Source organism: Kogia breviceps, chromosome 1 (assembly GCF_026419965.1).
Source record: "Kogia breviceps isolate mKogBre1 chromosome 1, mKogBre1 haplotype 1, whole genome shotgun sequence".
In the NCBI taxonomy this organism is placed as follows: Eukaryota; Metazoa; Chordata; class Mammalia; order Artiodactyla; family Physeteridae; genus Kogia; species Kogia breviceps.
The window spans coordinates 21,654,213-21,668,652 of NC_081310.1; the positions used below are offsets into that span (position 1 = coordinate 21,654,213).

At 41.0% G+C, this 14,440-nt stretch overlaps 1 protein-coding gene and 1 pseudogene across 2 annotated transcripts in view; one reads left to right on the plus strand and one right to left on the minus strand.

The window, feature by feature from the left end:
* Positions 1 to 14,440, plus strand: part of CNIH3 (cornichon family AMPA receptor auxiliary protein 3) — a 288,908-nt gene that overhangs the window by 112,992 nt on the left and 161,476 nt on the right. The window lies entirely within an intron of this gene.
* LOC131759929 (large ribosomal subunit protein uL30 pseudogene) lies at positions 12,481 to 13,246 on the minus strand (annotated as a pseudogene).

Below are 14,440 nucleotides of genomic sequence, written 5' to 3' on the forward strand. Positions count from 1 at the left end.
CACAGGGGTGAGATGTAGGGGGGAGACTGTGAAAGGAGCTGAGGAAGGCCCAAGAACAACTTTTCTTACTTCACATTTTCATTTCAACCCAATGCTGCAATTTCTGAAAAATGGAAGTATCATTTTCAGCTTTTAAAGTCAGTTACTTACACTGCTGTGAACTAGTAAAGTAATTAATAAATGTTAACATTTGCATGTCATTTTAATTAAGAAATAATTGTCTTTGAATGGAAAAGTGCCTGCAAGCTTATCCATTAATTATCAGAGTACTGAAAGTACCCTTTGCAAGGTGGCTCCAAAAGTACCTTGGGAAAATGAGCCATCAATCACTTTTTGCTCCTACGAGTCATGGTGTTGTCCTTCCTTGCAGTTCAAACTGCCAGCCAGGTGAAGAGAGGGGTCCCTTATCCGATAGGAGGAGAGGCAGAGTCACCTCGACTCTCTCTCTGTAGTTGGGGTGCTAGGCAGACAGTTGGCGTTCTATGCAGTTTTGCTTCCAAGGGTGTTTCTGTTAATAACACCTTCTGTTTTCTACTTCTTTTACTAAAAAGGGGCGGGGGAACAATGCTTCCTCATCTCATGAAATTAACTTCTTTGTGATTGGTCTTCTATTTCTTACACTTTGTTAGGGTTTTCACACAGTCCCTGCCAGATAATCAGGTGTACGCTTTCAGGGGCAGGAGCTAGGCCTATCTATATTGCTCCTCTTTTGTAAAATTTTCTTATTTTTTATTGTAAAAGAAACATTTTTTAAAGCTATGAAATATAACACAATTAAGAAAAATGCAGGAAAGATAATAAGGTTTTAAAAATTATTATACAGCAAATACTCAGGTCAAAAGTAGAGCATTGCTAGCGTCTCAAAACCTCATGCATACATCTTCCTATTAGCCCCACCCCCAACCTTCCTGAAGGTAACCAGCATCTTGACTTTGATGGTTATCATGTCTTTGCTTTTTTTTTTTTTTTTCAGTAGTTTTACCACATAAGTATGAATCCCTAAACACCAAATTTGAGTTTCACTTGTTTTTGAATTTGTATAATCCTAGAGTAGGTTTCACTCTGCATTGTATTTGTGAAATTCATCCATATCATCAGGTGTAGCTTTGATCTATTAATTTTCACTATGGTATGCTGTGGAATGAATAGACCACAATTTACCCATTCTACTCATGGTGGACATTTGCCTCGTGATAATGAGGCTGCCATGAGCATTCTTTTTTTTTTTTTTTTTTTTTTTTGCGGTAACGCGGGCCTCTCACTGTTGTGGCCTCTCCCGTTGCGGAGCACAGGCTCCGCACGCGCAGGCTCAGCGGCCACGGCTCACGGGCCCAGCCGCTCGGCGGCATGTGGGATCTTCCCGGACCGGGGCACGAACCCGTGTCCCCTGCATCGGCAGGCGTACTCTCAACCACTGCGCCACCAGGGAAGCCCCATGAGCATTCTTGTACATGTCTTTTGGTGTGCGCTTTATGCATATGTAACGCCACTTCTAGGTACTTCCAGACCTACAAGTGGAATTTTTGGGTCACAGGGTGAGCTTAGCAGTCTATATTGCAAACAGTTTTCCAAAGTGACTGAACCATTTTATACACCCTTCGGTAACATCTGGGAACTTCTGTTGTTCCACATTCTCTCCAGCACTTGGTGTTATTAGTCTTTTTAGTTTTAAGCATTCAGGTGAGTGTTTAGTGATATCTCATTGTGGTTTTAATGTATATTCCCCTCGTGATTAATGATATTAGGAACCTTTTCATAAGTTTATTGGCTATTGGGATATCCTCTTTTGTGTAACACCTGTTCAAGTCTTTGGCCATTTTTGTCTACTGGGTTCCCTGTTGCTTTTTAAAAATTTTAATTGACTTTGGTAGTTTTATTTATAGTCTGGTTATGAGCCCCCTATCAGTTACATGTGTTAAAGCTATCTTCTCCTGCTTTGGTTTGTCTTTTCATTCTCTTCTGCCTTCCAAAACAGAAGTTCTTAATTTTGATAAATAAAGGTTCTTAATTTTAATGTATTCAAATTAATCCTTCTTTTCCTATTTAGTTTGTAGGTTTCCTTTCTTGGTTATAAATGCATTCTCTTGTATTATTTTATAAAACTTAAATTTTTTTTGTCTTTCACATTTTTGGTCTTTTTTTAAATTCATATTTTATGTCAGTCTAAAATCCACCCAGAACTAATTTTTGTGAATGATGTCAGAGGAACTTTCAATTTTTTTCCTTTTATTTTATATCCAACTGACCCAGTACCTTTATTGAGAAGACTCTCTTTCCCCCTCTACTATTTATGCTGAGGTCACGCTTCTCTTGAGCTGACTTCTGTCAGTGACTGAGCACAGAGAGGGTACTAAAGCCTCATTTCTGTCCCGTGTGGGGTTCCGCTAATGGGGACCTTTGCTTGGAGGGTACCCGTTGGTCAACTGAGATTTTCTCAGGGCTGCACTGTGGTCAGAGGTTCTTGCTACCCCGTCTTCCTTCCACCTCTCACAGGTGTCAGACCTGCACAGTGGTCCAAAGGCTCTCCCTCCTCCGCTGCTCCCTCCCTCTTTATCCTTCACATGCAACTCCCCACTGGCCCTCTCTCCAGTCTATATCTTGCATGTCTAATCCTGTTTTGGCATCTGTTTCTTGGAGGGCCTGAAATGACACAGAGTGGGCAGATCCTAGAGTAAGAGGGAGTCATACTTTTGTGTCAAGATGACAAAAAGCTGGGCTGAGTTCAGGGCAAAAAAGAGAGCAGATGAAGAGACTGGGTTGAAGGATTTTCTGAGAAAAGAGTGAATGGAAACTGTGCCGACAAGGTGGAGGGCAAGGGAGGGGGTGGAGCTGAAGATGACTAAGACTGAGACTAAAGCGTTGTGTCATGGAGGTGGAGCTTATTTGAGGGAACCATCCATGACGTGAGCTCCACGCTAATGAAGGGATTTTTTTGTGATGAAAAAATTAATAGCAATGTTAAATTACATTTGTATCGAGTTTAACTGTGTTTACTGAGTGCATTTGCACCTTATCTCATTTACTTACTCTTTAACAATAGGGGAGAAGGGGGAAACAAGTAAGGGAGGTCCTATTTGTCTCCTGTTTCCTGTGGTCTTTACTGTCAGTCCTCCTGAGTCAGTCCTCTTCACTTCTTTTTCCAAGGGCTGAAGATTCAATTGAAGAAATTGATCAGGTTAGGCCATTTCTAGTCCAGGTAAAAGGTCAAGGTAGTGTCAGCTCACGGCTAACGTGTATGGCGGGAAAGATCTTACGGCCATGTGGTGGTGGGAGATGGGGGTGGAGGGTCTGAGATATACATTGATTTGGCCGGGACACCCCATATTTCATAAAACTCAGGGATGCTGACTTCACGCAGGGAGGTGAAATGTTGGTTTTTAGGGGTCGTTGTCAAGAAGGGGAGAGAGACATGATGGAAAGTGGGAAGTGTCAATGAGAAGGAAAGACCATTATGAGTGGACTGGCACAAGGGCAATAATGTATTAAAGCATTTAGATAGGGTTGCACAGTGTGTGTGTGTGTGTGTGTGTGTGTGTGTGTGTGTGTGTGTGTGTGTGTGTGTTCTAGCCTCAGGTAGGATATAATGAAAAAAGGGATTCGGTGGAGGGAAGAGAAGCATGAAAGACGTGTGGAATCAGAAAGATTCCAAAGAACTTTAAGATCCGCAAGACTGGCAGTCACTGATGTAGGCTCAGTCAGCTGCCGCATCTTAAGCAACTCCTGTGGCTGCTACAGGCACTACAGGTAGTACAGAGGCTGCCTCTGGGAAGAAAGCTAGACTTCGAGTTTCCTTTCCATTCTAGGATTGGACAGACAGGTATTTATTTAAAAGTGCCAGATGGTTCAAGGGAGTTTCTAACTTTATACTGTTGGGTACCAGGTTTCAATCTAAATTTGAGCTCTGGTTTTCTGCTTTCCTGTTGGCCCTGGATTGAGAATAGCCTCTCATTTACCAGCCATCTGGTCCCTCCAAGTCGCTCCTGCTGAGTGGTGTCTCCAAATATCTTCCCAGAGAGAGGACAGAGTCTCCAACAAAATCTATCAGGTAAATGTTTTTTCCACAAGGGGATCCTGGGGAGGAATAGGTCCCCACGTTGAAAGGGTCCCTGTGACGTGAATCGTGTTGCTGTTCGATTCGATAGGGTGGGCTCCTTTGAGCAGTCACGTGTTGAGGTGTGCCCTACGTGGGTTCGTCCATTTCTGTGCTTCTAGATCTTCGGTTTCCTGAAAGTTCCTTTTCCAAACCAGCAGGCTCTGGGACTAATTATCCATCATATAGCATCAATAAACATTTTTTATAAATGCCTGCTACATGCAAGGCACTGGTGGCAAAAAGGGGTAGAAGAAACAGTCACACCGGGGTTTGGAACATATCATTTGTTTTCTAAGATGACGAAAATAGAGAGCAATTTAGCTTTAACCATAACAATAAATATTTTTAGGAAAATAATCCATTATTATCTCCATCAGGACCATGTCTGGATAGAAGAGGTAAGGCTGTCACCAGGGCTTGTAGAGACCTTGAGACAAATTACACAATTAGTTTTCTCTGCTTTCCACTCTCAACCCCTGGCCCTAACAACCCAGCATTTTTATCCTGGTGAGATCAGGTCCAAATGAATGTCAAGGGCTAATTGGAAGAGGATGAGAAGTCAGAAAATGGACCCATGGGACTGGAGGGGCTGAATAGAATTGAATGGAGGCGTTAGCACTTGGTTTGCTCTGGGAAGTCTGGACTTTAGAGGCTGTGGGTAGAGGTGTGAGCCTCAGGCCCTTTCTTCCATGCACCAGATGGCAGAGCTACCTCACTGCACTCTGCCTGCTGCCTGGTCCATGCACCTGGGTGGTGCTGGCCTGCTCTGTCTCACACCTCTGTCTGCCAGGAGGAGTAATTATAGTTGAAACAAATGTATTGCAATACCTGGATGGATACAGCTCAATTGACTCCTGACAGGTCTCTGGCTAAGAGAGCCTGCAGCAGCTGCAGTACTAGAAGAGCTGGTGGGGAGCGGGGATGGGGGGGTGGGATAGTTTAGGACTAAACATGTGATGGGCAGACATCGCCCCACTTCCTAGTCCTCTTCAGTCTCACCTTACAAATGCCCCTAAGGCTGTGTGTGAGCAGATTTCGAAATGAAAAAAGTCCAGTTTCTTCAATTCAGCAGAGGTTTTCTCAATACCAACAGGCAGGCTGTCATACTCTTACCCATTTCCCAACATAGACTTTGGAGGCTTCTCTTGAAATACAGCAGGGGAATTTCCAGGAGTCGTAGACCTGAGTGCGTGTATGGGAAGGTCCGCACTACAAATGTTTTTTTCTTGCAAAAATTTGAAACCAGTCTTGTAATTGTGGTTTCAGTGTGTATTGTCCAGCTGCATTCCCTGAGTCACTGTCATGGCCCAGCCAGACCTCCCGACCTGCATCTTACCTGCAGCCAAGTGTGTTATCGTTGCCAGAGTGCCGTAGAGGCGAGGCGTATGGATCATGTCGTCTGCTCTTAAGGGCTGAGGCTGTACATTTCCTGGGCTTGTCCAGTGGGCCTTACCCCAGGGAGAGCGGGAACCTAGCTCTGCCCTTCTTGTATTCTTTGCTCCAGGCCCTCTGATCTATTCGGTGAGCCTTCTGGATACTCTGCTTGCTTCCGAAGTCTCCACACCCGCAGGCCCCCCGGCTTGGTGCTTTCTTCCCTTTCTTCTCCCCTGGCCCCCACCCCACTGTGTCAGGCTAACTCCTCTTTAGAGCCCAAGGTTAGTGTTGATCTCCCTGGGAAGGCCGAGCCTGCAAGCCTGGGACCGTGTGCTCCCATGGCAGCCCCTGCTTCTCCTCTTACGTCGTTTATTACTCATTTCTTCTCTCTTTCTCCTGCTAAGCTGTGTTCTCCGCGAGGCAGGGACTGTGCTAATGTTTCCGAGCACAAAGCCTGCACTAGGCTCTCAGGGATGAAGCGAAGGGACGAACCGTCTTGGTTGTCATCTGCTCCCCTCACCCAGCTGACGTCTGGCCAGCTCCCCTTCCTTTCTTCCTCTCGCTGGTTCACTCACCCCCTCTTCCAGACCACCAGTGGAAACACAGTCCTGGCCTGGCTTGGTGTTTTTGTTCCTCCTGATTTTCTTTAACTTAGAAATGCTATTGCTTGTCTCTATGTCATACCTGGATGTCATTTGTCTGAAGTCTGTTTGGATGAAATCATGAAACCTTGTTTATGTTGCTTGTTTGTTTTTCCAAGCTGCTTCAAGGTTACAGATGGAGAAAAGCAAAACTGTGAGGAGAAGACCAATGTCAGAGGCTTTATTACTAAAATGTTGCTATTACCTGCAGCTCTCTTTGGTTTGGGGCTCTTTTGCATGACAGATATTTTCAAAATGATTTAGGGATTTAAAACACGTGAGCTGCAGTACAATCCAAGAGCAGGCATGGAGCAAGCCCTTCGCTTTTCTCCTTTCCTGCCTGTTATATACCGTGTAGTGATGTGGGACCAGGTGAGACAGTCTCACTGATGTGAGACAGTGTGCGGGCTTGCAGGCACCCATTGTGCCTCGATTTTCATTTATTCCACCACTGGGCTGTGGCTTCTCTCATAATGATTTCACAAAAGGACTATTTTTTAGTCAGAAAGAGATCTGAAGAGATGGGAGAAAGGATGAAACACTTTTAGATGTTTATTTTTAGTAAAATTGGAATAAACAACTAGATTGTAGGATGGGGGACCGGGAGTGGGCAGACTTGTTTGTTCCTGTCTTTGAATAGATCTGGAGTCTGATCCTCTAGTCTTCTTCTATCTACCAACAAGTACTGGAGTTGCGAGAAAGCCGCTCTTTAGTTTTGTTCAAATTTGTTCTCAAATATTTACAGTGAAACAAGAATTAGAAGAATGGGCACCTACCATATGCCAGCCACTGTGCTGTGTATTTTACTGAGTCATCGTCTCATTTAATTGTTCTGCTTAAATACTGAGTAGCTTCAAAGAGTGTTCATAAAATACACGTTATGGGCTTCCCTGGTGGCGCAGCGGTTGAGAGTCCGCCTGCCGATGCGGGGGACGCGGGTTCGTGCCCCGGTCCGGGAAGATCCCACGTGCCGCGGAGCGGCTGGGCCCGTGAGCCATGGCCGCTGAGCCTGCGCGTCCGGAGCCTGTGCTCCGCGACGGGAGGGGCCACAACAGCGAGAGGCCCGCGTACCGCAAAAAAAATAAAATACATGTTATGTGTAAAGAACTATAGTAGAGCGAACACCTGTGTTCAGCTTTACCTTTGAAATGCCCTGTGTGCTTCCCCTGGAAGCATCCTCCTCCTTCCTCAGAGGGAGCCATTCTCCTTTTAACTTTCTCGCCAGTCTGGTAGGTGTGAAATGGTATCCCGTTGTGGTTTTAATTTTGTTTTTCCCTGATTACGAATGAGGTTGAGCACATTTTCATTTGGCTATGGCTATTTATATTTCTTCTTCTGCAAAGAGCTAGTTCAGATCTTTTGCCAACTCTTTTCGATTGGGATCTGTATCTTTTAATTATAGAGTTGTAGGAATTCTTTACATATTTCAGGTACTACCTGCTAGAGACTGAATGTTTGTGTCCCTGCAAACTTCAGATGTTGAAACCTACCCCCCAGTGTGATGGTGATCAGAGGTGGGGCCTTTGGGAGGTGATGAGGTCATGAGGGTGGAACCCTCATGAATGGGATTAAAAAGAGGTCAGAGAGAGAGCCCCTGTCCTTTACATCACGTGAGGATACAGGGAGACAATGGCTGTCTAGGACTAGGGAGTGGACTCCTACCAGACACTGAGTCTACAGGGACCTTAGTCGGGGACTTTTCAGCCTCAAGAACTGTGAGAAGTAAATTTCTATTTTTTATAAGCCACCCAAGTCTGTGGTATTTTGTTACACAGCCTGAATGGACCAAGACACTACCTCAACTGTGTGTTGCAACCAATAGCTTCTCTTTTCATTTTCCTTACGTTGTCTTTTGGTGAACAGGCATTCTTAATTTTAGCTTAGTCCAATTTACCAAACTTTCCCTTATATGATTTATGCTTTTTGTGCCATTTCTGTGCAGTCAAGGTTATGAACATATGCCTGTATTGTCTTCTAAAAATTTCATAAAAAATTGAGATATAGTTGATTTACAATATTATATGTTTCAAGTGTACAACACAGCGATTCACAGTTTTTAAAGGTTACACTCCATTTATAGCTATCATAAAATGTTGGCTATATTCCCTGAGTTGTACAATATATCCTTGTAGCTTATTTATTTTATACATAGTAGTTTGTATCTCTTAATCCCCTACTCCTACCTTGCCCCTCCCCACTTCCCTCTCCCTTCTGATAACCACTAGTTTGTTCTCTTTGTCTGTGAGTCTGTTTCTTTTTTGTTATATTCACTAGTTGATTGCGTTTTTTAAGATTCCACATGTAAGTGATAACATACAGTATTTGTCTTTCTCTGTCTGACTTATTTCGTTAAGCGTAATACCCTCCAAGTCCAAGTCCATCCGTGTTGCTGAAAATGGCAAAATTTCATTTTTTTAAGTGAAATATCTTAATTAGAAAGTATTTGTAAATTATTGCAAATAGAGATCCTGAAGCTGTTGCTTCAGTGAATAAATCATCATTTTCAAAACAGTACATCACATAAGTTCACTCTTTTTTATGGCTGAGTAGTATTCCATTGTATATATACATACATATATATACACATCACATCTTCTTTATCCATTGGAATTGATTTTTGTGTTTGCTGTGAAATAGGGCAATATTTCTTTCTTTCTTTTCCCATGGAGATAGCAGTAGTCCCTGTAACCATGAATTTCCTCACTGATAAGCAATGGCAGCCTTATCATAAGTTTATATATATACATCTGGCTCTGTTTTTGGAACTTCTATTTTATTTCATTGTTCAGTTTGTAACCCCTGTGTCTCCACTCTCTCATTCCTAGAGCTTTATAATAATTCTTGATATTTGATAGGGCAAGACCCATTTTCTTGTTCTTCTTCAAGTGTGTCTTGGCTAGTCTTGGTCCTTTACACTTTTCTAGAAACTTCAGGATTAGCCTGTCAAATTCCACAAAAAACTCTGATATAACTGAATTTTTATAGAAATCCTGTGGGGGAAGTATTCTACCTACTCACAGGTGGGGAAACTGAAGATTGAAGAGTTCAAGTAACTTGTCCAAGATCACTTAAATAAGGTACAAACTAGGTATTGCAATACTGGCCAGTTGAATATTAACCCACAGAAAGTGGTTTTTTTTTTAAATGTCCCTTATTGAATCAAAAATTTTAACTCCTCTAAAAGTTTATAACATGGTTAATAGTGAATATTAAATTTCTTTATGCAAATTATCTTTTACACAAACACTAACCTTTAAAAAAGGAAGGATGTAGAGAAATAGGGTTATTATTTTTTTAATTAATTAATTAATTAAAAAATTTTGGCTGCTTTGGGTCTTAGTTGCAGCATGTGGGATCTTCCTTGTGGCATGCAGGATCTTCCGTTGTGGTGTGTGGGCTCTTTGTTGCGGCACTCGGGCTTCTCTCTCTTCTTGTGGCGCATGGGCTCAGTAGTTGTGGTGCGTGGGCTTAGTTGCCCCGCAGCATGTGGGATCTTAGTTCCCGGATCAGGGATCGAACCTGTGTCCCCTGCATTGGAAGGCAGATTCTTAACTACTGGACTACCAGTGAAGTCCCAAGAAACAGGATTATTAGGGAAACTTTTTTTTAATTTAGAAAAAGACAGTAACAAGAACTGTCAGGATGGCAATGATGTCCCCCTTCCCCCCCCAACCCCGCTTTGTGGTAAAATATACATACAATAAAATTTACCATTTTAACCCTTTTTAATTTTACAATTTGGTGTCATTAAGTACACTCACAGTGTTGTGTAACCATCACCACTATCTTTTTTTAAAAAATCGTCACCATTATCTATATCCAGATCTTTTTTTCCTATCATCCCAAACAGAAATTCTGTACCCATTAAACAATAACTACTCACTCCACATGCCCCCAAAGCTCCTGGTAACCGCTATTCTACTTTCTGTCTCTATGAATTTGCCTGTTCTAGGTGTTTCAGATAAGTAGACTCATATAATATTTGTACTTTTGTTTCAGGCTTATTTCACTTAGCATGGTGTTTTCAAGGTTCATCCATGTAGCATTAATAAGAATTTCATTTCTTTTTATGGCTGAATAACATTCCATTGTATGTATATTCCACCTTTTGTTTATCCACTCATCTGTGGATAGACAGATGAGTTGGGTTGTTTCCGCTCTTTGGCTTATGTGTGAACAGTGCTGCTATGAACATTGGTATACAAGTATTTATCTGAGTCCCTGTTTTCTGTTCTTTGGGGTGTATGCTCACAATTGGAATTGCTGTATCATACAGTAATTCTATGTTTAACTTTCTGAGGAACCACAAACTGTCTTCCAAAGCATCTCCACCATCTTACATTTCCATGAGCAATGCATGCCCCACCAATTCCTCCATATCCTCATCAACACTGGTCATTTTCCATTTTATATGGTAGTCATCCTAACGGGTTAAAAGTGGTATCTCGTGGTTTTGATTTGCATTTCCCTAGTGACTGGTGATGTTGAGTATCTTCTCATGTGCTTGTTGGCCATTTGTATATCTTCTTTAGAGAAATATCTATTCAAATCTTTTGCCCATTTTTTAATTGGGTTTTTGCTGTTGTTGAGTTTTAGGAGTTTTTTACATAGTCTGGATATTAATCCCCTATCAGATATATAATTTGAAAATATTTTATGGTGTTGTTTCACTCTCCCTTGAGGCATAAAATCTTTAATTTTGATAAAGTCCAACTTACTTATGTTTTCTTTTGTTGCCTGTGACTTTGGTATCATATCCAAGATCATTATCAAATCAAATGTCTTGAAGATTTCCCATGTTTTTTCCTAAGATTTCTGTAGTTTTAGTGTTTAAGTTTAGCTCTTTGATTCTTCTTGAGTTAATTTTTATATATGATGTAAGATCAGAGTCCATTTTCGTTCTTTTGCATGTGGATAACCAGTTTTCTTACTAGAACTTTGTCGTTGGTTTTGAAATCAAGAAACATGAGTTCTCCAACTTTGTTTCTCTTTTTCAGGATTTATTTGGCTATTTGGGGTCCCTTGAGCTTCCATATAAATTTTAGGTTGAATTTTTCTATTTCTTCAAGAAACAAAACAAAACAAACCAATACAATGCAATACACACCACTGACATTTTAATAGGGATTGCATTGAATCTGTAGATTGCTTTAGATAGCAGTGTCACTTAACAATGTTAACTCTTCCAATCCATGAACACAGGATGTCTTTCTGTTCATTTACATCTCTCAGCTTCTCATTTGCTTCTCAGTTTTCAATATACAAGTCTTTTGTTGCCTTGGCTAAATTTATTCCTAAGAATTTTTTTTCTTTTTTAACAGTTTTATAGAAATATCATTCACTCATTTAAAGTGTACAGTTCAATGGGCTTTAGTCTATTCACAGAGTTGTGCAATCATCATCACAATCAACTTTTCATTTTCATCAACCCAAAAAGAAATTTCACACCCACTAGTAGTCACTTCCCATTTTCCCCCCACCTCCCACCCCTAGTCAATCATTGATCTTTTTTTTTCTTTTTCTTTTTGGCCACGCCGTGTGGCCTGCGGGATCTTAGTTCCCTGACCAGGGATCAAACCTGGGCCCCAGCAGTGAAAGCGCAGAGTCCCAACTACTGGACCACCAGGGAATTCCCCTGTCCATCTCTAATCTATTTCCTATCTTTATAGATTTGCCCATTCTGGATATTTCATTTAAAGGAAATGATATAATATGTGGCCTTTTGTGACTGACTCTTTTCACTTAACATAATGTTTTCAAGTTTCCTCCAGTTTATAACATGTATCAGTGCTATATTGGAAAAGTTCATTCCTTTTCATTGTCAAATAATATTACATTACATGGATATACCACATTTTATTTATCCAGTCATCAGCTGATGGACATTTGGGTTGTTTCCATTTTGGGGCTATTGTGAATAATGCTGCTATAAACATCTGTGTATAGGTTTCTGTGTGGACATATGTTTTTATTTCTCTCAGGTATATTCTTAGGATTAGAATTGCTGTGTCCTATGGTAACTGTACATTTAACATTTTGAAGAACTGCCAGAGAGTTTCCCACAGCAGACGCAACATTTTACATGGCCACCTGCAATGTATGTGGGTTCCCTTTTCTCCATATCCTCCACAACACTTGTGATTATCTACTTTGTGACAGGATGTGAAGTGCCATCTCACTGTGGTTTTGATTGGTGTTTCCCTGATGGATAATGACACTGAGCACTTTTTCATGAGATTATTAGCCATTTTTTGGAGAAAGGTCTATTCAGATCCTTTGCCCATTTTAATTAATTTATTTTTTTCCAGTTTGAGAGCAGTCACTGTTTATTAACTGACCAGATTACAAGAATAATCATGGTAGATAGATACCTTAGTTCATCCTTCTAATAAGCCTGTTGATCTAGTCTTCCCTGTTGCCAGCATCTCCACCTTCTACCAAATGGGCGGTCTTTTTCTTCATTCTGCTTCACGGAGAAGACAATTTAAAGGGCCACAGCAAGTTGTCTGATTCTTTGAAATGTTTTCCATTGGTATAGATCTCATGAATCAGATCCTTCCTGCAGATGATGCCATATTTGCCAAGAGATGGAGCAACCAATGCATTATCTGTCAGGGCACTTCGCCCCTTGTTGATTTTGCCATAACCACGCTTGTAGATCAGTTCATTTACTGACTGCAGGTTTGGGTACCCCCACGCAGTGTATGGTTCCACAATTCTCAGCATGTTACTTAACATACTGAGAATTCACAAAGGTGCCATTGAGCTTCACAAAGGTACCATTGAAGATCTGACGGAGGCTAAGAAGCTGCCACATTTTTTGAACCTTTGGGCTTACACCATTGACACCTCTGATCCTGATGACAAATGCCAATTTGGGTTCCGCGGGTACATAGAAGTTGCTGGCTTTTCTTGCCATCCTAGCCATTCGAATTTCGGTTCTGTACATCTTCCTGGATTCCTTCTGATGGTGCTTAGCTTTTTCATAGATAAGCTTTCTCCCTGCCTTTCAAAGCATCTTTTGGGCAGACTTCTTTCTCAGGCACTTGATCTTAAGCTCTGCAAAATTCTTTCACTTTTTCTTAAGGTTTTCTGGAACAGCATGAACCTTCTTTTTCTTCTCTTCCGCACCCTCCATGGTTCCAGCTGAGAAAGAGCTGCCCATTTTTAAATTGGGTTATTCATTTTCTAAAATGATTGAGTTATAAGAATTCTTTATACAGTCTAGATACAAGTCCTTTAGATATATGATTTGCAAATATTTCTCCCATTTGGTGGGTTGTCCTTACATTTTCTTGATGGTGTCTGTTAAAGCATATAAAGTCTTAATTTTGATGAAGTCCAATTTATTTTTTTCTTTGGTTACTTGTGCTGTTGGTGTCATACCTAAGAAATTATTGCCTAATCCAAGGTCATGAAGGTATTTGCAGGTTTGTTTACTTTTAAGAGTCTTATGGTTTTAACTCTTACAATTAGGTTTATGATCCTTAAAGTTAATTTTTGTATATGGTGTGAGGAAGGAATCTACTTTCATTCTCTTGCTGGTGGCAGTCCAGTTGTCCTAGCACCGTATGTTGAAAGACTATTCTTTCTCCATTGAATTATCTTGGCACCCTGTCAGAATTCATTTGACCAAAAAGGTGAAGTACCGGCTTCTCAATTATATCTCATTGTTCTATGTCTAATTCTAAAAATTCGTTTGTTGATTTGCAGCATTTCTTCCAAAGGTTTGACATGGTGGGAAAGTAAGAAATTTCTCAGGATGGTGGGTAATATTGCTTGGTGGCCAAGCTAAGATTTGTGAAGAATCACATCAGTGCCGCGTTCTTTGCTCTGCAGCAAAGTAAACTGTTGACACACAATGTTTTTACACAGGGTACTGGTTTCTTGGGCAGAGACTGAATAAGATTTTTTTTTTAATGGAGTATAATTGCTTCACAATACTGTGTGAGTTTCTGTTGCACAAAAAAGTGAATCAGCCATATGCATACACATGTCCCCATATCCCCTCCCTCTTTTACAATTTTGTGTTAATTTCAGGTGTACAGCAAAGTAAATCAGTTATACATATACATATATCCACTCTTTTTTAGATTCTTTTCCCATATAGGTCGTTACAGAGTATTGTGTAGTGTTCCCTGTGCTATACAGCAGGTCCTTATTAGTTATCTGTTTTATATATAGTAGTGTGTGTATGTCAGTCCAGATCTCCCAATTTATCCCCCTCCCATTCCCTGGTAACCATAAGTTTGTCTTCTACATCTGTGACTCTACTTCTGTTTTGTAAATAAGTTTACTTGTATACTTTTTTCTAGATTCCACATATAAGCGA